Source organism: Hevea brasiliensis, chromosome 4, assembly GCF_030052815.1.
Source record: "Hevea brasiliensis isolate MT/VB/25A 57/8 chromosome 4, ASM3005281v1, whole genome shotgun sequence".
Taxonomy (NCBI): domain Eukaryota; kingdom Viridiplantae; phylum Streptophyta; class Magnoliopsida; order Malpighiales; family Euphorbiaceae; genus Hevea; species Hevea brasiliensis.
The window spans coordinates 113,748,068-113,768,868 of NC_079496.1; the positions used below are offsets into that span (position 1 = coordinate 113,748,068).

The window sequence follows — 20,801 nt, forward strand, 5'->3', positions numbered from 1 at the left end:
TGAAAGAAATCCACCCAAAGTATTAAAAGAAATGAGTTTGGGGGTGGCATTTTTAGGGACAATCATCAAAAGAAAATGCAAAATACAAGTCTAAAGTATCAAAATGTCCCTCCATTTTTATATGTTTTGTAAACTATGCTAGCACTTGACAATTCTCATTGTGTACTTCTCTCCTCCATATATACAAAAAAAAAAAAAAAAAAGAAAAAAAACTAAAAAATAATAATAAAATAAGAAGTGTACCTTATGTTTAAAAATTGAAAATATTCTCATGCTTTGAATACTTTTTACCCATCTTTCTTCTTAGCCTCGTTTTAAACCCCATGGCCTCATTACATCCCTAAAAAGACCTTTGATCTCTTGATAGTACTTGCTACATTAGTGGAGATAGGAGTAGGGAATTTGCCTATGGGATTGGAAAACTATTCATCTATTCATTCAATTCTATCATTCTATGTTGAGATACTTTGGTTATCAATTGTCCTAGAATTCTTTTTGAGCATGACTATCTCTTTTGATTTGTTGGTTTGGGGATTTTGAATGATAATTGACTTGATGGCTAAGCGGTGAAAGCTTGGATAAGCATTAGATTCTTTGCATTTTGAAGGATGGGTATATGGATTGCTGGTATGGCTGAAGGTGTGTTAAGTTACTTTAATAGGTGATTTTCATAGTTCTTTGGATAAGGCACCCCTAAAAATTTTTTGCATTTCATTTTAAAGTTTGCTTGAGGACAAGCAAAGGCTTGAGTTTGGGGGTATTTGATGCATACATTTTGCATAATCATTTAGGTTTAATTTCATAACCATTTTTATTTGATTATTAGTCATTTTTAGCTAATTTTATTAGTTAATTAGTTAGTTTTTCATAATTGTCGATTTTGGATTAATTTGTAATTTTTACTTTGTTTTGTAGGAAAAATGGTGTTTTTTAAGGACTAAAGAGAATTTTGCCATTGAGGAGTGTCTTCTACAGCAAAAAGATGTCAAAAACAATTTTTCAAATTTGAAATATGCATTGACCAAAGCGTGCATAACTTGCCGCATAAGCTATGCAGATCTGCATAAGGAGAAAGATCAACTGTTCAGAACCGGCGAAATGTGCATAAGGAGACGCATAGCTTATGCACATTCTCGCCTCCCTTATGCACATTCACGAAATTGTGCATAACCTATGCACCAAGTCATGCGACCGCATAAGTGACCCGAGAACCAGTAGCGCATAAGGGTGCATAACTTATGCGATCCACTTATGCGATCCATGAAGAGTTCATTAATGAGTGGCGGAGATTCCCTCAAATAATTCCTCCTAGAACATACCATTTTAGGGCTCCATGTCGGAAAAATGCTATAAATAGTCCCATTTTCTCATTTTAGAAGGGGGACAAGGAGAAAAGAAGAAGAGGAGAAGAGGCAGAATTTGAGGAGTCATTTTCACCTTCCACACCATTTTTAACCAAGATTTGCAGATTTCTTCCTTCCTTTACATTTTCTACATTTCTAGTGTTTAATTTCTTACTTCTTAGCTTAGATTAAAGCTTTATTTCCATTTAAACTCATCATATCTTGTAAGCATTATGGATAGTGAGTAGTTTACTTTTGATTAGGAGTAAGGGATGTAATATTTTAGTTATTTTTGTGGATTTGAACTGGGTTAGTCCCAATTTAATGAATTTATGAGGTTTAATCCATTTCTTGTGTGCTTATTCACATGCTTAATGAAGGGCCCCATTAAGTTATGTTCTTAATCCTTGGTTGAAGCAGAAGGAGAAAACCAAGTGATAGTTAATCAAGAAATTGGACTTAATTAACTTAGATCTAGAAATAGACTAAGGGTTAAGAGGGTTTTAATAGATTGATTAAAGAACCTAATGGGTCTTGGTTAATTTTAACTCCACGAAAGTAGGATTAAGTTAATTAAGGCACTCTTTGTCTCACTCGAAAGAGTTTTCAAAGGATTTTAGAATTAATCTCCTTTAAACCCATAAATTTCATGGATTGGGCTAGCTAGGGAAAATCCCAAAATAGCTTGAATATGAAATCCCGAACTCCGGAATCGCCTTTTTACCATTGTTAATTTCTAATCGAATTTAATCATTTGCCATTTTAAATATTGCCATATTTGAACTTGCTTATTTCAATTTGATGCAATTTTAGTTTAATTAATACATTGTTGAATAGAATATTAAATTTGCACATTTAGATTTCATACTCCATTACCCATTAATTCATTATTTTAATTTCATGAATACTTCAATTTAGTCAACTTTTATATCGAAAATTCAATCATTAACACAACTCCTCGTGGGATCGATATCTTTTCTATATTACTTGTACGACCCGTGCACTTGCGGTTGGGACGCATCAAGTTTTTGGCGCCGTTGCTGGGGAGTTGTTTGTTTAAGATTGAATTCTTGATCATTTTAGTTGTTTTTAGTTTTATTTTTGTTATCTTTTCATTTTTGTGTTTGTTTGTTCTTTTTCAGGTACTTTTAATCTTTTATGAGAAGAGCTAGAAGCTCAAGTGATACATCCTTGTTGTTCAATCCTGAAATAGAGAAATTTTGTAAGGCCAACAAGAAAGAAACCAGAAAAAGGAAGGAAGCTTTGAGAGAAACCGAAATTGAAGCAGATATGGTGATGAAAGAATTAGAATTGGTGTTGGTAATCTTTGAAATGGTCAAAACAATGAAAATGAAGCCCAAGGAGAAGAAGTTGTTAATGCAAAGCGTGCCTAGGGGAAGTATGATGGATCATGCTTTTCCACGTTTTGATGATTTGAGAGAGAGCATAGCAAGACCAAGGATTGATGCAAATAGTTACAAGATGGATTTTGGAGTTCTTCAAATGATTCAGAATTCTCAATTTGGAGGACATCCTTCTGAAAATCCACACACACATCTGAAGAAGTTTGCTATGATTTGTGACATGCAAAAACAACCTGGAGTATCTGATGATGCAGCAAGGCTAAAATTGTTTCCATTCTCTTTGAAAGATAGAGCATTGGATTGGCTTGATTCTTTACCTCACAACTCAATTACAAATTGGGAGCAGCTCACTGATGTATTTCTTGCCCAATACTTTCCACCTGGAAAAACTCAAGAGTTGAGGAATCAAATGATTGCTTTTAGACCAAGAGAAGATGAGACTCTTTATGAGTCATGGATGAGATGGAAGGAGTTGGAGAGACAATGTCCACATCATGCCATTCCTAAATGGATGATAAACCAGAATTTTTACACAAATGTCACTCCTGCTATCAGAGGAATCATTGATGCTCAAAGCGGAGAATTCATCATTAAGCATGAAGATGAAGCTTATGAGTTATTAGAGAAAATAGCAAAGAATAGTCATCTATGGAGTAGTCCAAGAGGGTCAACTCCAACTCAAAAAGGCAAGTTCTTTGGAATGTATGAGCTTGATCCATTCAACATGATCAATGCCAAATTTGATGCACTCACTAATGTCCTTGCTAAGAAAATGGAGGATTTAAGTATGCTAGTCAGTTCATCATCATGCTCTGGAAGTTCTCAACAAGTTACTTATGCAGAAGGAACAATGAGCTATGGAGTAGATTATCCTTCATATGCTCGAAGGAATCATCCCAATTTTTCATGGGGGAATCAGCAAAATCAAGCTTCAACTCAGAACTTTCCATCACAACAACAAGAGCGTCAATACCAACAACCTAGGCAACCACCACCTAGTTTTGACAAAAGAATGCAAATCTTGCACCTTTACCAAGGCAATGAAGAACAAAGTTCCACCACGGAGGCTTTATTACAACAAATTCTTGCTAATCAAATTAAGCGTGATGAAGAGTTGAGAGAGATGAAAGCAAGGCTGGAACAAATGCAAACACACAATAGGATCTTTGGAAAATCAGTTGCACAACAAGCATGCTCATCAAGTACCAATTCTATGGGAAACTTCCTAGTCAAACAGAAAATCCAAGGGAGCAATGTCATGCCATCACCTTGAGGAGTGGTAAAATAGTGCATAATGAGAAGAGTGAAAAAGTTAAAAAGAGAGAAAATGAGGAAGATTTTGAGGAGATGAAAAACAAAGAGTGAAAAAGGGAGTGCAAGAAAAGGTAAAGAGGAGGTTGGAGAGAAAGAAGAGAAATATATACCTCCGAGCCTTACAAGCCACGACTTCCCTTTCCACAGAGATTTCAAAAGCCAAGCTTGATAAGCAATTTGGGAAGTTCTTAGAGGTTTTGAAGAAGCTATATATAAATGTGCCTTTTATCGATGCTCTTTCCCAAATGCCTTCTTATGCTAAGTTTTTGAAAGAAATTCTCTCAAACAAAAGAAGACTTGAAGATTATGAGACTGTAGCCTTAACTGAGGAATGCAGTGCTATCCTTCAAAGGAAACTTCCTCCAAAGCTCAAGGATCAAGGGAGTTTTTCAATTCCATGCCATATTGGAGAATCATGTTCTATAAAAGCTTTATGTGATTTAGGGGCTAGTGTAAGCCTTATGCCCCTCTCCATCTATGAGAAGCTTAACATGGGAGATCTTAAGCCAACCCACATTTCTCTTGATTGTGGCATGATCAATTAAATATCCAGAAGGGATCTTAGAAAATATACCACTGAAGGTTGGAAAATTTTACATCCCAGTTGACTTTGTCATTTTGGACATGGAAGAGGATTCTCATATGCCAATCATTTTGGGGAGGCCTTTCACAGCTACGGTGGTGCTTTGATTGACGTGAAAGGTGAAAAGCTTACTCTTAGAATCGGAGAGGATCAGTTAGTCTTCAATATTGGCAATGATAAGAAGAAGCAACATGAAGATGTAGACTCTTGTTTGAGAATTGATATAGTTGATGAGTTAGTAAAAGAGCAATTTAGAAAGAGCTATCCGAAGGCTTCTCTTGAAAGTTGTCTTATCCATGAAGGGAGTATCAATGATGAAAATCCAAAAGAGGCTGCATTTGCACAAGATTTGAATAGTAATCCACCTTGTCCTATGGCACCAATCTTTCAAGTTGAGGAAGTGGAGAAAAGTGAAGTAAAGCAACCATCTCTCAAAGAAAAAGATGCACCAAAGGTTGTCAAGAAAGAAATGGTCGGATTTTTAGACAAAGCAACAAGGATCTTCTCATGTGATGGAAAGAAAATGAAGTATAGATTCATTGAAGCACCTATTGGAAACAGAGGCAACAAATTCCAATTTCAGCCACCATGAAACATGAAAAGAGTCTAGCTAAGGACTATAAATTAGCGCTCTTGGGAGGCATCCCAAGTCCTTTTATTTTGCTTTTGTTGATTTACTTTCATTTTCATTAATTTTGTTTTTATCTTAAATTTCCTCAAATTCAATTTTTGACATTATTAAATCTTGTCCCTTGTAGATGTATATCAATGAAGAAAGGCTGGTGAACTATTGGGAGCTGCAATCTGGTTATTGCAGAGGAAAAATGCAATCTGCAGAAAAGGAAAAGTCTGCAGCAGATAGATTCTGTCCTTGAGCTGCAATCTGGTTTATGCAGAGAGGAAGAAGAAATTCTGCAGCAAAGAGGGTGTTTGCAGCAGATGGCTTGTGTTTTGGTAAGGTTGGGTGTGAGACTTTTAAGTATGTGTGATTTTAATCTTAATATGGTGGTAAGTGAGTCATTTTTGCAGTTTTGAGCTTCTTTGGGTTGTAGGATTCAAGGTAAAAATGCTGCATTTTCTTGGCAAAACTTGGAGACTTCATTTCATCATTTGTGGTTAGATGCAACTTCATGCAAATTTTATGGAGTTTTATGTGCTAAATGTTGATTTGCAGAATTTGTCTTAAAATGGCATAGTTCTCAAAGGTCTTTTATGTAGGATCCATTTTTACATGCTTGTGTGATGCCTTTTTGATATACTTTGTATATATTGATGTGTTTTTGGTGAAACTTCTCATGGTTTATGCTTCATGGAATTATATTTCCTCATTCTAGGGTATTTTTCACACTTGCAATCCATGTTCTATTGCATTCTTGATCTTGCTAACTTGTGCATAAGCAACTGCATAGCTTATGCAATCCTGCATAACCACAATTCTTGCCATTTTCCACCTTTATTGCAAGTGCATAAGGAGAGTGCATAGCTTATGCACTTCTGCATAACCTCATTTTGTCAAATTTCATATCTGTCAAAACTTGCATAAGGTGAGTGCATGACTTATGCACATTTGCACAACTTCAAATTCTGCATTTTCTCTCTCTGAAAGTGCGCATAAGCGAGTGCATAACCTATGCATACGCATAACCAAAAACTCTGAATTTCCAGTGCAGAAGTGCATAAGCGAGTGCATAACCTATGCATACGCATGACCGAAACCAGAAAAATCAAACTTGCCGAGGGTGCATAAGGAAGGTGCATAAGTTATGCACTTCCGCATAACCAAGAACTCCAAAAATTCAAACTTGCCAGGGTGCATAAGCGAGTGCATAACCTATGCATACGCATGACCACCAACCCAAAATTCCAAAAATTGCCGAGCGATTGCATGAGCGAGTGCATAACCTATGCATACGCATGACCGATTTTACGAACAACCACTGCCGAGAGATGCATAAGGAGTGCATAACTTATGCACTCCCGCATGACTTCGCTCCTCAAAATTTCAAGGGTCACCGAAACTTGCATAAGGAGAGTGCATAACTTATGCACTTCCGCATGACCAAAAAAAAAAAAAAAAAAATTTTTTTTTTTGCAAATATTTTACATAGCCTATGCAACCCTTATTGCCACTCATGCAGAACCGCACGGCTTATGCACCCTACTTATGCACATGTTCTGGAAAAGTTAAAACCTGCTGAGACTTGCATAAGGAGAGTGCATAACTTATGCACTTCCGCATGACCAAAAAAAAAAAAAAAAAATTTGCAAATATTTTACATAGCCTATGCAACCCTTATTGCCACTCATGCAGAACCGCACGGCTTATGCACCCTACTTATGCACATGTTTTGGACAGCACTTTACTCTGCATAACCTGTACAGCCTCTTATGCATCACCATTATTCCTTGAATTCTCATCTGCTCTATACCAGGTAACTCTTTCCTTTTGCTCTTAAATTTCACAATTCCTGGTAATTTCTCTTTACTTTGAATTTTGATAATGCACTACTTGAGACATTGAGGACAATGTCCAATTTTGAGTTTGGGGGTGCACATTCATTTTGATTTTTGCTTCATTTTTTTTACATTTTGAGTATAGGAACATCTCATCCCATTTCATTTACATATATTGTAAATATTTTACATATACATCCATACATATATATACATAACACATCTACACACACATTATACATCACTTAGAAATTATACACTTTGCACACAAATAGACTTCTTCCATTTAGTTAATGCATTGCTCATTTTTAGGAATCATGCATCATGCATTAAAATCTTTTGCCAAATCCCTTGAGTATTGAAAAGTTGCCTATGAGAGTGATTTGACTTACCTTTAGTTGGGTTTGTGGATTGAAAGTTTCCTAAGAGGTGCAAAGTTTTGAAGTGTCTATCCCTTGCCTATATCTTCTTAGCCAAAAAGCCACCCAACTAGTCCTTTAGAGATTGGAGTGTTTAGAGGAGTTATTGGATATAAGGTAGTCAAATGATGTCTCACCAATCCTAGAACAAATTTTCTAAACCTTTCAAGTGAAATATCGACTTATACTTGAAAGAGAGATGATTAGGCATTCTTTGATTTAAACCTTCTCATTTTAAACCTTTGACCCTTTTTCCTAATTAAAATTGACCTTTGAAAACCCCTTTGAGCCTTTTTATCCCTAATTTTTCTTGAAATCCTTATTGCTACCTAGCCAATGAACCAAACACTCCAACCCTTTTCATGAGAATAATATTGAATATTAGGTACACTTTCTAAAAAATCCAAATAAAAAAATATATATATACAAAAAAAGGGAGAAGAAGTGCTTGTCATCTTGTAAAAGTGCTAGTATATGTGCTTTTCACTATTGCCATTCAAAATGAAAGAAATCCACCCAAAGTATTAAAAGAAATGAGTTTGGGGGTGGCATTTTTAGGGACAATCATCAAAAGAAAATGCAAAATACAAGTCTAAAGTATCAAAATGTCCCTCCATTTTTATGTGTTTTGTAAACTATGCTAGCACTTGACAATTCTCATTGTGTACTTCTCTCCTCCATATATACAAAAAAAAAAAAGAAAAAAAGAAGAAAAAGAAAAAAATTATAATAAAATAAGAAGTGTACCTTATGTTTAAAAATTGAAAATATTCTCATGCTTTGAATACTTTTTACCCATCTTTCTTCTTAGCCTCGTTTTAAACCCCATGGCCTCATTACATCCCTAAAAAGACCTTTGATCTCTTGATAGTACTTGCTACATTAGTGGAGATAGGAGTAGGGAATTTGCCTATGGGATTGGAAAACTATTCATCTATTCATTCAATTCTATCATTCTATGTTGAGATACTTTGGTTATCAATTGTCCTAGAATTCTTTTTGAGCATGACTATCTCTTTTGATTTGTTGGTTTGGGGATTTTGAATGATAATTGACTTGATGGCTAAGCGGTGAAAGCTTGGATAAGCATTAGATTCTTTGCATTTTGAAGGATGGGTATATGGATTCTTTGGTATGGTGAAGGTGTGTTAAGTTACTTTAATAGGTGATTTTCATAGTTCTTTGGATAAGGCACCCTAAAATTTTGTGCAGTTCATTTTAAAGTTTGCTTGAGGACAAGCAAAGGCTTGAGTTTGGGGGTATTTGATGCATACATTTTGCATAATCATTTAGGTTTAATTTCATAACCATTTTTATTTGATTATTAGTCATTTTTAGCTAATTTTATTAGTTAATTAGTTAGTTTTTCATAATTGTCGATTTTGGATTAATTTGTAATTTTTACTTTGTTTTGTAGGAAAAATGGTGTTTTTAAGGACTAAAGAGAATTTTGCCATTGAGGAGTGTCTTCTACAGCAAAAGATGTCAAAAACAAGTTTTCAAGCTGAAATATGCATTGACCAAGCGTGCATAACTTGCGCATAAGCTATGCGGATCTGCATAAGGAGAAAGATCACTGTTCGAGAACCGGCGAAATGTGCATAAGGAGACGCATAGCTTATGCACATTCTCGCCTCCCTTATGCACATTCACGAAATTGTGCATAACCTATGCACCAAGTCATGCGACCGCATAAGTGACCCAGAACCAGTAAAAGCGCATAAGGGACTGCATAACTTATGCGATCCACTTATGCGATCCCATGAAGAGTTCATTAATGAGTGGCGGAGATTCCCTCAAATAATTCCTCCTAGAACATACCATTTTAGGGCTCCATGTCGGAAAAATGCTATAAATAGTCCCATTTTCTCATTTTAGAAGGGGACAAGGAGAAAAGAAGAAGAGGAGAAGAGAGGCGGAATTTGAGGAGTCATTTTCACCTTCCACACCAATTTTTAACTAAGATTAGAAGATATCTTTCTATCTTTACAAATTTCTAAATTACTAGTGTTTAATATGTTACTTCTTATCTAAGATAAAATCTTTATTTCCCTATCAACTCATCATATATTGTAATCATTATGGATAGTGAGTAGTTTACTTTTGATTACAGTAAGGGATGTAATATTTTAGTTATTTTTGTGGATTTGAACTGGGTTAGTCCCAATTTAATGAATTTATGAGGTTTAATCCATTTCTTGTGTGCTTATTCACATGCTTAATGAAGGGCCCCATTAAGTTATGTTCTTAATCCTTGGTTGAAGCAGAAAGGAAAACCAAGTGATAGTTAATCAAGAAATTGGACTTAATTAACTTAGATCTAGAAATAGACTAAGGGTTAAGAGGGTTTTAATAGATTGATTAAAGAACCTAATGGGTCTTGGTTAATTTTAACTCCACGAAAGTAGGATTAAGTTAATTAAGGCACTCTTTGTCTCACTCGAAAGAGTTTTCAAAGGATTTTAGAATTAATCTCCTTTAAACCCATAAATTTCATGGATTGGGCTAGCTAGGGAAAATCCCAAAATAGCTTGAATATGAAATCCCGAACTCCGGAATCGCCTTTTTACCATTGTTAATTTCTAATCGAATTTAATCATTTGCCATTTTAAATATTGCCATATTTGAACTTGCTTATTTCAATTTGATGCAATTTTAGTTTAATTAATACATTGTTGAATAGAATATTAAATTTGCACATTTAGATTTCGTACTCCATTACCCATTAATTCATTATTTTAATTTCATGAATACTTCAATTTAGTCAACTTTTATATCGAAAATTCAATCATTAACACAACTCCTCGTGGGATCGATATCTTTTCTATATTACTTGTACGACCCGTGCACTTGCGGTTGGGACGCATCACCTCATACCAATTGGGGTCACACAATTTTATTTATGGCCTAAATTGTACACTGCCCTCAACAAACACAACCTGCAGAAAATTGACACTTTCAAAACTCAATCTCCTCCAACTTCCTTACTTCAATTTGCATGCATTACACTTCTATAAGCAACAATCTTATCCCAATTAGGTTAAATTTCAAGCATTTACACAAAATCTCCAAGTCATGTACACAAACCCTAATTTCCAAGTTTCAAACTCAATCAATTCAATCCCTTTTCACTTCTCATACATATAATCATATCAATTATCATCTCTAAACTCATTTACAATATTTGAACACAATAAAGCCCAACACATTTCATGGCTGCCAAAATTTGGGGACATCATGGGTTCATGAATTTCTTGTTAATTTCTTGAAATTTCCACTTATCTCAAGTCACTTTCAAGTATTAAAGAAGAAGGAAGGGAGAAAAGCATTAACCTCTTGTGACCCAACTTGGAAATTTTCCCAAAACTTCAACTTTTCTTCTTCCTATGGGTACTTAGAGCTTCCTTATGATGTGAGCTAAATTTTTAATGAAGGGGACTATGGGTTTTGGTGAGTGAAAGCTTGGGAAATCAAGCTTTAAGCTTGATAACAATGGTGGGGAGGGAGAGACCAAGGGAGACGGCAAGGAGAGAGAGGGAAGAGGAAGAAGAAGATGGTTGGTGGGGTTTTGTCTCTTGTGGTTATTTATATATATACATTTATGTGTACTTTATTATTTTTAAATTTCATAAATCTATTTCCTTTCTTTTCTTTTCTTTTCTTTTCTTTTCTTTCCTTTTCTTTTCTTTTCTTTTCTTCTTCTTTCTCTTCTCATTTTTCAAATTCAAATTCATAAAATTAATTTATGTTAATTATTCTATTTCCAAATTTTAATTTGACATTTAAGTCAAAATTCACCTCTAGAGGTGAAATGACCAAAATGCCTTTCATGGTGCTCATCGGATTATTTTTATTTTTTATACCAATTAATAAATTCTCTAAATTTTATTTTATTTCTCAAAATTTTTTCTATATTTTTTTAATATTATTTCATTAATTTATGCCTCCTCACTATAGTTTAAGTGTAGTTCCAAACATCCTGACTGTCCGAACAGACATTAGTCATCGGAACAGTAAAATGTACGGACTACCTACGGTGAGGACATTATACAAACTGGGATATATTAACGGAGACCTTCCACAGCCACCAAAGACAGACCCATTTTTCCGCAAATGGCGAACAAAGAATGCCATTGTGAAAGGGTGGCTAATCAACTCAATGGAGCCATCCTTGGTTGGAAATTTCATTAGGTTCTCCATAGCCAAACATGTTTGGGATTCTATTGCTATTACATACTTTGATGGATCTGACTCATCACAGGTTTATGACCTTCGAAGACGGGTGTCTCGAATGCGGCAAGGCGGTGGATCCATAGAAAAATACTACAATGATCTACAAGGGTTATGGCGTGAAATTGATTTTCGCCGTCCCAACCCAATGGAATGTGCTACAGATATACAGAAATATAATTCTCTTCTCCAAGAGGAAAGAGTTTATATTTTCCTAGATGGATTAGATGACAGACTCGATAATATTAGAAGTGAAGTTCTCCGGCTAAAACCATTCCCTGCCATTGAGCAGGCCTAAGTATACGTTCGAAGAGAAGATACTCACCAAACTATGATGGCATCGAGTATGGAGAATGCTTCTAATGGTGCTGTCATGGCTACTAAAGGAGTTAAATCAAGTCAGCCACAACTGACGAAGAGTGGATCATCAACCAAATCTAAGGGCCAATCTGGTGAAGGGAAGTGCACCCATTGTGGCAACACAAAGCACACCCGAGATACTTGCTTCAAATTACATGGGTACCCGGATTGGTGGCATGAATTACAAACTAAGAAGAAGCAAGATGCTGCAAATATGACTGGAAACATGGGTCACGCAGCCGTTGTCATTGCTGAACCTCAATTATCTCTTATTCTTGGCACATATGCTACTACTGTAGACAGTGATGAAGGTAAATATGGCCAAGCTTTTTATACCTCCAATGCTTTTAATGATGATGACTGGATTATCGACTCTGGGGCCACAGATCATAGTCGACTTCTCCAAAAGGACACCACCACAGCGAACCTGTATTACTGTCGCAAGGGATTTTGCGGTCGCTTGGACGATCACTCACCGAAGTGGGAAGGAGTGCGGAGTCACCACTTTAGTTTTGAGGAAAACTAAAGAAAACCATTTAGAGGAAAATGAAACCACTTCAAGACAGAGATTCTAGGTTCGGGGTCCATAAACGGGTGGGGAAGGTGTTAGGCACCCCACCTCGTCCCTTAATAAGAGTAAGTAGATTCAATGTAGGCATTCTTTATAAATTGGTTAGGAGGGCTTGAATAGGAATGTTAATCCTTTTAGTAAAAGGAATATTTGATCTTTCACTAAATTCGGATTACCCAGATACATAAGTAAATGAGACAACCTTAGTGAGTTGGTGTCGCGAATCATCTTGGTTTTGGGACTATTTTACGTATAGGTTAAGATTTGGTGTGAGAATCGGATAAGAACTCTCCTCCGGTCTCTTTTAAATTATTTATTAAAATTTTGGGGAAAGACCGGATAAGAACTCTCCTCCGATCTCCTCTAGACGTTTATTGAAAATTTTGAGTTGAGACCGGATAAGAACTCTCCTCCGATCCCTTTTTAATGGTTATTAAAATTTTGAGGGGAGATCGGATAAGAACTCTCCTCCGATCTCCTCTAGACGTTTATTGAAATTTTTGAGTTGAGACCGGATAAGAACTCTCCTCCGCTCTCTATTTAATAGTTATTAAAATTTTGAGTTGAGACCGGATAAGAACTCCCCTCCGATCTCTATTAGATTAACAGAGCACGAAAGGGACTTTTCCGATCTCCCGGATTTTAATTTCGGCTATATGACATAAGAGCCTAAAGCTAAGGATTCTGGCATTCAAAGATGCTGGGGATAAGGCTTCTCGATACCTTTTGGCTAGATGGGGAAAACTAGACTTGATTTACCGACCCTCCATGTATTTGTTTTACCAATATCTGTTAACGACCGATATATTTTGTTTTGTTTATTTTGGTTTTATTCTACTTTATGATCTCTTTGTCGAATTGCTGTTTACGTCAGCCTAGTAGTTTGGCTATCTTCCTGACACGTTATTCAGGTTCTCTCTTTTAAAAGAGACCCCTAAGTTGCAGTTACCTACGTCTTGCCTGACCATTTACACGCTACTAAGAACCAGAAAAAAAAACTTGCCTACAGAAATGACGAAGATTAATAAAACGACGGACTAATCAATAAAGAGATAACTCGAGAGTAACATTCTTTTGGGTCCTTTTGCATGAAATGAACTTGGAGAAAATCACATACTTAAGAAGAACAAAGAAAGTGCGAAAAAAATAAATGTAAACATTTAGTAAAACAGCAATATGAGCTCTTACCTGTGAGGAGCCAAATCTACCGAAATAGCTACGAGGTGGCGAATAGAGATAAGACAGTGGACTGATAAGCCAGAGAGCTGACGTTCGTCGGGAAGTGAAGGGAGCTTAGCTAAAATATGATCAGATTAAGATAAAAGCCGAGTGGAATGAAGTTTTGCTTAGACAGTGGGAATGAAAACAGAGATGATAAAGGGCTAAAAGTGAGGGTGTGACCAGATAATGAACAAACTGGAAATGTAGAGTTCCAGTATTCAGAATCCTTTTCAAGAAACACTTCAGAAAACTAGTTTCAAAAGTTTTTCCAATCAACACTTCCAAGTAGCGGAATAACAAACTAAATGGAGTTTTCAGAGTTCTTCAGCTATAATAACAGCCTCTCTTTTTTTGTCCGTCCCTTGAACAGTTTTTCATGCTGGTATTTATAGGAATCGGGTGCTCCCCATGAAGGGTCAGGATTTATTTTGAGGGAGATGGAGGGTCAAGATTTCGAAGGACATGATCGGATGTCCAGGAATTAAAGAGAATCAAGATGAATGGCTGAGATCTCTCTTCAGAACATTTGTCCTTTTCTCCTTTCAATCTAACGGTCCCAAATCTTCTTGTCCGGAACGATCTGAGGGCTAAGAGCGAAAGGCGCTGGTATTGTCGTCTCCTCTCTTGATCCAAGGGTTCCGGATTTGTCCTTACAAGTGAGATCGACGGCGGGGATTGGGATATACAGGACTGTCATGACATACCCTGGCACTTGTCAGCATTGCGGGCGATTCTTAGGCGTGCGGTGGAGATCTCGCCTGCAACGCTTTAACTACCTCGGCTCTGATTCTGACAACGGTTATTTGGGATTTGTCTCATTCCTTTTGTCTTCCGATCCCTCTTCTTGACACGCTCCTATTCCGATCTCTCATGTTAATCTCCCGTCTTCCGATCTATTATTCCGATCTCTCCTTTTCTCTGGTCCGGTCTGGTCAAAGCATTAATTTCCCCTTGATTCTCGAGGCGTTCGCTTCGTTTTCTGCTCAGCAATAAATGCTCATTTTCCCCTATATATACCCCTGTCGACAGAGACATTTCCTTCATCTGATTTTCCTCTCTTCCTTTCTTACTTTCCTGTTCATTTGCCGGTGGAAGTTCGCTATAATCGTGGCTTTGATCTTTTCCGATGGACTTCTTTACTCACCGATCAAAATTTACGATCCCGGTGATCGAATGACCTTAACTGACGATGGTGAGAGAACTGGATTTGACCGATCTGTATTGCAGACCTCGGTTGTACCGATCTCGAGTCGCTCAACTGAGTTCATTCGGCTTCTCATCACATTGACTGTTCCGACAGCGGCTTTCCTCCACATTGGGTGTTCCGACGCTTTCTCGTTACGGTGACACCTTTGGATCCGTCACAATGTGACATTCCGATCCCTAGAGATCGCCCAAATGATGTATTTTGTTTTCAATGTAATCCGATCTCTAGAGATCACAGAAATGATGTGATCCAATTTTAGTGTAATCCGATCCCTAGAGATCGCCCAAATGATGTAATCCGATCTTTTGAAAATAAAGACTTTATTTTGTCGGTTATCATCTTATTATTTTTGCATTGATTATTTTCCGATCTCTAATGTGATTATCCAATCTGGTTCTTTACCTGAATGACACTTAACTGATCCTTTATTCAAAATATTTAACTTATTATGCCGATCTCCAATTAACCGATCTCAGAACATTCGGATATTTTAGAGAAGTGTAAGAACACCGTCGAGTCCCACCAATCGATGCACGCCTAGAACCTCGCGAGCATTAAATGCTCGGACTAGTATAAATAGGGGGGAGGGTTAGCCGCTTGTTCTCTCATTCCATTTTCAATCCTCGCTCACAACTTCAAGTTCTCTCGCTTTCTCAAGTTCTTCCGATTCGATCGACTCGGTAAGAGCTTTTATCTTCTTTTTTAGTTTAAGTTATTTATTCCTTTTGAAAATGAGCGTGCCGAAGGTCGAGAGCGCGAGCCCTCCTTCCATTCGCTTCTCATGGTCGTCCGATGACGAAGAGGTAGTCGGGCCAAGCACGCAACCTGAACCTCCCAGGGCTTCCGTTCCAGGTCGGGGGCGGGTCATACCATCAAGGCGTGCACCTGTTTCAGGGAGGGAGACTCTCCCTATAGATGAGCTACCGTCGGTTCTTCGAGTATCCGATCTGCAATCATTTAGCCAAGAATACAACATTCGGCCTGATTCGTACGAGCTAATCAAGTGCCATGGCGATCTTCGTGTCGATCACTCCTTTGAAGGGAATGACATGGTTATGGTGTACGAGGAACAGTTAAAGGCCGGTCTTCGGTTCCCTCTAGATGACTTCTATAAGGAGGTCCTAAAACTTCACCGAGCGTGCATTGCTCAAATTCACCCTAACTCGTGGCGGATCTTGGTAGCCTTCCGAGGTCTATGCCGAGCTAAGGGAATCAGGCTAAGGTTTTCGCCGAAATGCATGCACTAACTCACAAAGGATGATGAACACTGGTTCTTTCAGGCGAAGCCTCATTGCGGGCACTTTTCCGATCTGCCCTCATCCCTTAAGAATTGGAAGAACCGTTTCTTCATTCTGAGGAGCAAAGATCCGAGCTGCTTTGAGGACTTCCCCCGTAGCTGGTGGTACCAGGGGCCTTTGCTTCCGAAGCATATTACCCTGAACCAGGAGGAAAGCTTAATAGTGATGGATCTGAAGAGTCTGGCCGCCACTCAAAAGTATTCTTGTTTGGATGCGATGACTGCCGAGTTGCACCATTGGACCATTCAACTGCTCACCGGCCAAGACCGCGAACTTCCGCTCTCTGACCTCAGCATTGGTATTTTCTATATCTCAGCTCTCAGGACCTTAGCGATCTCACTGACTTTTTCTTTGTGCAGGTATGGTGGGTGGTGAGGGTTCTAGGAAGCGGAAGAAGGACAAAGAGATCTCCCGGAAAATAAAGGAGATGAAGCGTTCGGAAATGCTTCGAACACCTGGTCATGAATTTGGGGAAGTACAAGGGGACCCGCCTCAACCTTCGGATCTGCCGATCGCTGAAGCTGTCCGATCTCCTCCTAGATTGGAAGAGCAGCCTCTGGCTCTTCCAGTTGTTCCAAGCACAGAGAGGGGTCCTTCTCAATCTTCTGGGAGGACCTCCTCTCGTGGCGCTCAAAAGCTAATCGAGTCCCTGAAGAATAACCGGACTGTTCGGGAGAACCCCGGTTTTGCCCAAGTCTTGGGGTCTTCCATCTTTCTTCGGGAGGATCGGGACAGGCTATCCTCGAACAGCCTTGATGATATCTTGACTCATTCCATGAGCCTGAACGTGGAGTGCCTGGTGAATCAGACCATGGTTTGGGAGAAGGTTCAGCGTCTGGGCAAGGAGATCGGGAAGAAAAATCAGGAAGTGGCTTCCCTCCGATCTCAACTCTCATCCGCTCAAGATTATATATCTCAAGTTGAGGGGCGAGCGAAGTTTTATGAGGACAGGGTGGCCGAACTGAATCTTGTTTTGGCTGAAAGGAATCGGGCTCTCGGAGAAGTCCAGGCGCTACAGGCCAACGAAGCTGCTCAGGTTGCCCAACTCATCGAAGAGCTTAAAGAGAAAGACGAGGAGCTTAAGGAGAAAGATGAAGAGATGGTGACGGGAATTGCCGGGGCCTACGTGAATGCTCACAAGGACCTCTTGGCCGAACTCCAGAAGCGTTACCCGGGGGAGGACTTCTCTTGGATGGCCGACCTGGCTCCTGAGGGCGACGATGAGGATAGTGAGGAGGAAGCCGAGGGTGGGAGAGAGAGTGAACAAAATGTAAATCAGGCTGGGGGTGACCCTCCAGCCGAATAGCTTGTAAAAAAAATGAAAATGAAATGGGCTCTCTTTTGTTCAATGAATGGATGTGATTGGAAAATCTCTGAATTGCCTAAGTATTTGATTGTATAAGCATAGCGAAACAAGAACTAAATGCAATTATTAATCTAAGTATAAGAGATCGGAAAGCACAATAAGCATGAGATCGGTGGGGAAGAAATGCTGAATGGGACTTGATTAAAATTGAAAATTTAACTAACACTTAAAATTGGAATCCTTATTAAACCGAACCAAAACCTTAACTCTTAAACTTTCGAAAGGGAGATCGGCAATAAAACTGGTGAGAAAAGATCTAGTGCCAGTTCATTTATCAGGAATATACTTGACGGGTCCTGAGTTTCGACAATGGATTTGAGAGATCGGTGAGCGACAGACTGGTAAAGCTTTGACTGATGCGAGAACGTAACAACTTGATTTAATTCTTTGCGGGGAGAGATCGGAATTGTGACAGCCTATCAAAGAGGGATCGGAAATGTGATTAGCTGTCCGAAGGAGACTTAATACCGAGGATCGGTTTCAAAGTTTTATTGATTTTGGGGATCGGCCAAAATATGGTGTCCACAGCTGCCCCTCTTTACATAATTTCTATTAAGGGAAAAAAAATTCCCGTGTAGGAATTATGTAAAGATTCAGACTCATATTTTGGACGATTAGGTGTACCTAAGTTAACGACCTAGAAATTGGCAACGGAAGTTAGAATACTTAGAAAATTAAAATCAACTTGGATCAAGAAACCAGAGGTTGATAGCAGGAAAATTAAATTGCGGGAAAATAAAATTGCAAGAATTTAAAATCAACTTAGATCGAGGAACCAGAGGTTGATAACAGAAATGTAAATTGCAGGAAATTAAAATCAACTTAGATCAAGGAACCAGAGGTTGATAGTGGAAATGTGAATTGTAGGAAATTAAAATCAACTTAGATCAAGGAACCAGAGGTTGATGACAGAAAATTTAAATTGCATGAAATTAAAATCAACTTAGATCAAGGAACCAGAGGTTGATGACAGAAAATTTAAATTGCATGAAATTAAAATCAACTTAGATCAAGGAACCAGAGGTTGATGGTGGAAAATTTAAATTGCATGAAATTAAAATCAACTTAGATCAAGGAACCAGAGGTTGATGGTGGAAATGTGAATTGCAGGAAATTAAAATCAACTTAGATCAAGGAACCAGAGGTTGATGACAGAAAATTTAAATTGCATGAAATTAAAATCAACTTAGATCAAGGAACCAGAGGTTGATGACAGAAAATTTAAATTGCATGAAATTAAAATCAACTTACAAAGCAAGTCTAACCCTGACACATGAAGTTCTTTCCCTGACGAAGTGTACTTAACAAGATACCGAGGGCCGATGATTAATGGAGGAGGAGTTGCAAGACTCGACCCATGATCCCATTCTTTCGGATGGCCCTTTTTGTCCCCGATTTTCTTTCTATTTTACGGAAAGCGCCCTTGCGGGTTTTCACTTTCTGTCCTTCAATTCTATCAGAAGCGCCCTTTCGTGTTTTCACATCTAGTTTTTTTTTTTTTTTTTGAAGGCCATTCCCTGCAAATCTCATAATAAAGCACGTGAGGTTATCAATTTTCGAATTCAGATCTTATGGCAAAAATTTTAACTAATCAATAACGCTTTAAACAAAGAGAAAGGATAGAATTTGAAAAGTGAGTAGACAAGAAAACAAAAGCAGAAGGAATAAAGTATAATTTTATTATGGCTTTAGGAAAAATAGGGATATACTTTCAAAGGAAGGGTACAAGGATAGATCTCACATATTCCTTATAGTTGGTTTTGAAGTCTTTTAACTGCCATTATTTCAAGTCCTCTGAAGCCTCATGTCGCGACAGTTTCCTCTCCATCCTCGGTTTCATATCCCCCTCCTTATTTCCCCATTTTGGTTCTTGGGGCGCCCTTTCAGCTTTTCACCCCAAGTTTTTTTTTTTTTTGGGACGCCCTTTCGGGTTTTCATCCTTCACCCATTTTATGCATAGTACCTCTTGACAGTGTCGGCATTCACAGGTCTCGGGAATTCGTCACCGTCCATGTGGGTCAAGATCAAGGCTCCTCCAGAAAATGCCTTTTTAACCACATAGGGTCCCTCATAGGTTGGTGACCATTTGCCCCGGGGATCGTTTTGGTTCGGCAGCACTTTCTTCAGTACTAGGTTCCCGGGTTAGAATTCTCGTGGCGGACACCTTTATCAAATGCCCTAGCCATTCTCCTCTGGTATAATTGCCCATGACATGTCATTGTTAATCTTTTCTCATCCAAAGAAGTTTAATCGATCTAACCTTGATCGGATCCATTCTCGATTCATCAATCCTCGATTCCTTCAGATCCTTAAGGAGGAATTTCGACCTCAATAGGTATCTGACTTCCATCCCGTAGACCAGTGAGTATGGAGTTGCCCCGGTTGAGGTCCTCACGGAAGTCCGGTATGCGTGAAGAGTGTGAGGGACCATATCATGCCAATCCCTATATGTGACCGTCATTTTCCGAATTATCCTCTTGAGGTTTTTGTTTGCGGCTTCCACCGCTCCATTCATCTGGGGATGGTATGGGGAGGAGTTGAGATGTCGGATTCTGTATTGATCACACAGTTTCTGAACCTTCGGACCATTCAAGTTCTTGGCATTATCAGTGACAATTTCATTCGGGAGGCCATGCCGGCAGATGATATTGCTTTTGAAGAATTTAAGAAACGTGTTTTGAGTGATGTGAGCATACGACGTTGCTTCGACCCATTTGGAGAAATAGTCGATGGCCACTAGGATAAACCTATGTCCATTGGATGCCTTGGGATTGATAGGACCAATCACATCGATGCCCCACATTGCGAAAGGCCAAGGTGAGACGAGGTTGAATAACTTGTGAGGTGGCACATTTATTGGATCCGCATAAATCTGACACTTATGGCACTTTCGGAAATACTCGATGCAGTCTTTTTCCATTGTGGTCCAAAAATATCCCCGTCGCATGATTTGCTTAGCCATCACGTGTCCATTGGCGTGAGTTGCACAATTTCCCTCATGAGTCTCAAAAAGGATTCTCTTTACCTCTTTTGCATCTACACATCTCAATAATTCGCCGCTGGAGCTCCTC

The 20,801-nt window shown here is 38.4% G+C and overlaps 1 non-coding gene across 1 annotated transcript; it reads right to left on the reverse strand.

Annotated features, from left to right (window-relative positions):
• Positions 1-3,100: 3,100 nt before the first annotated feature.
• LOC131179716 (small nucleolar RNA R71) lies at positions 3,101-3,208 on the reverse strand. The gene has a single exon (XR_009148603.1). It is a non-coding gene; the product is annotated as a small nucleolar RNA R71 (small nucleolar RNA).
• Positions 3,209-20,801: the final 17,593 nt, after the last annotated feature.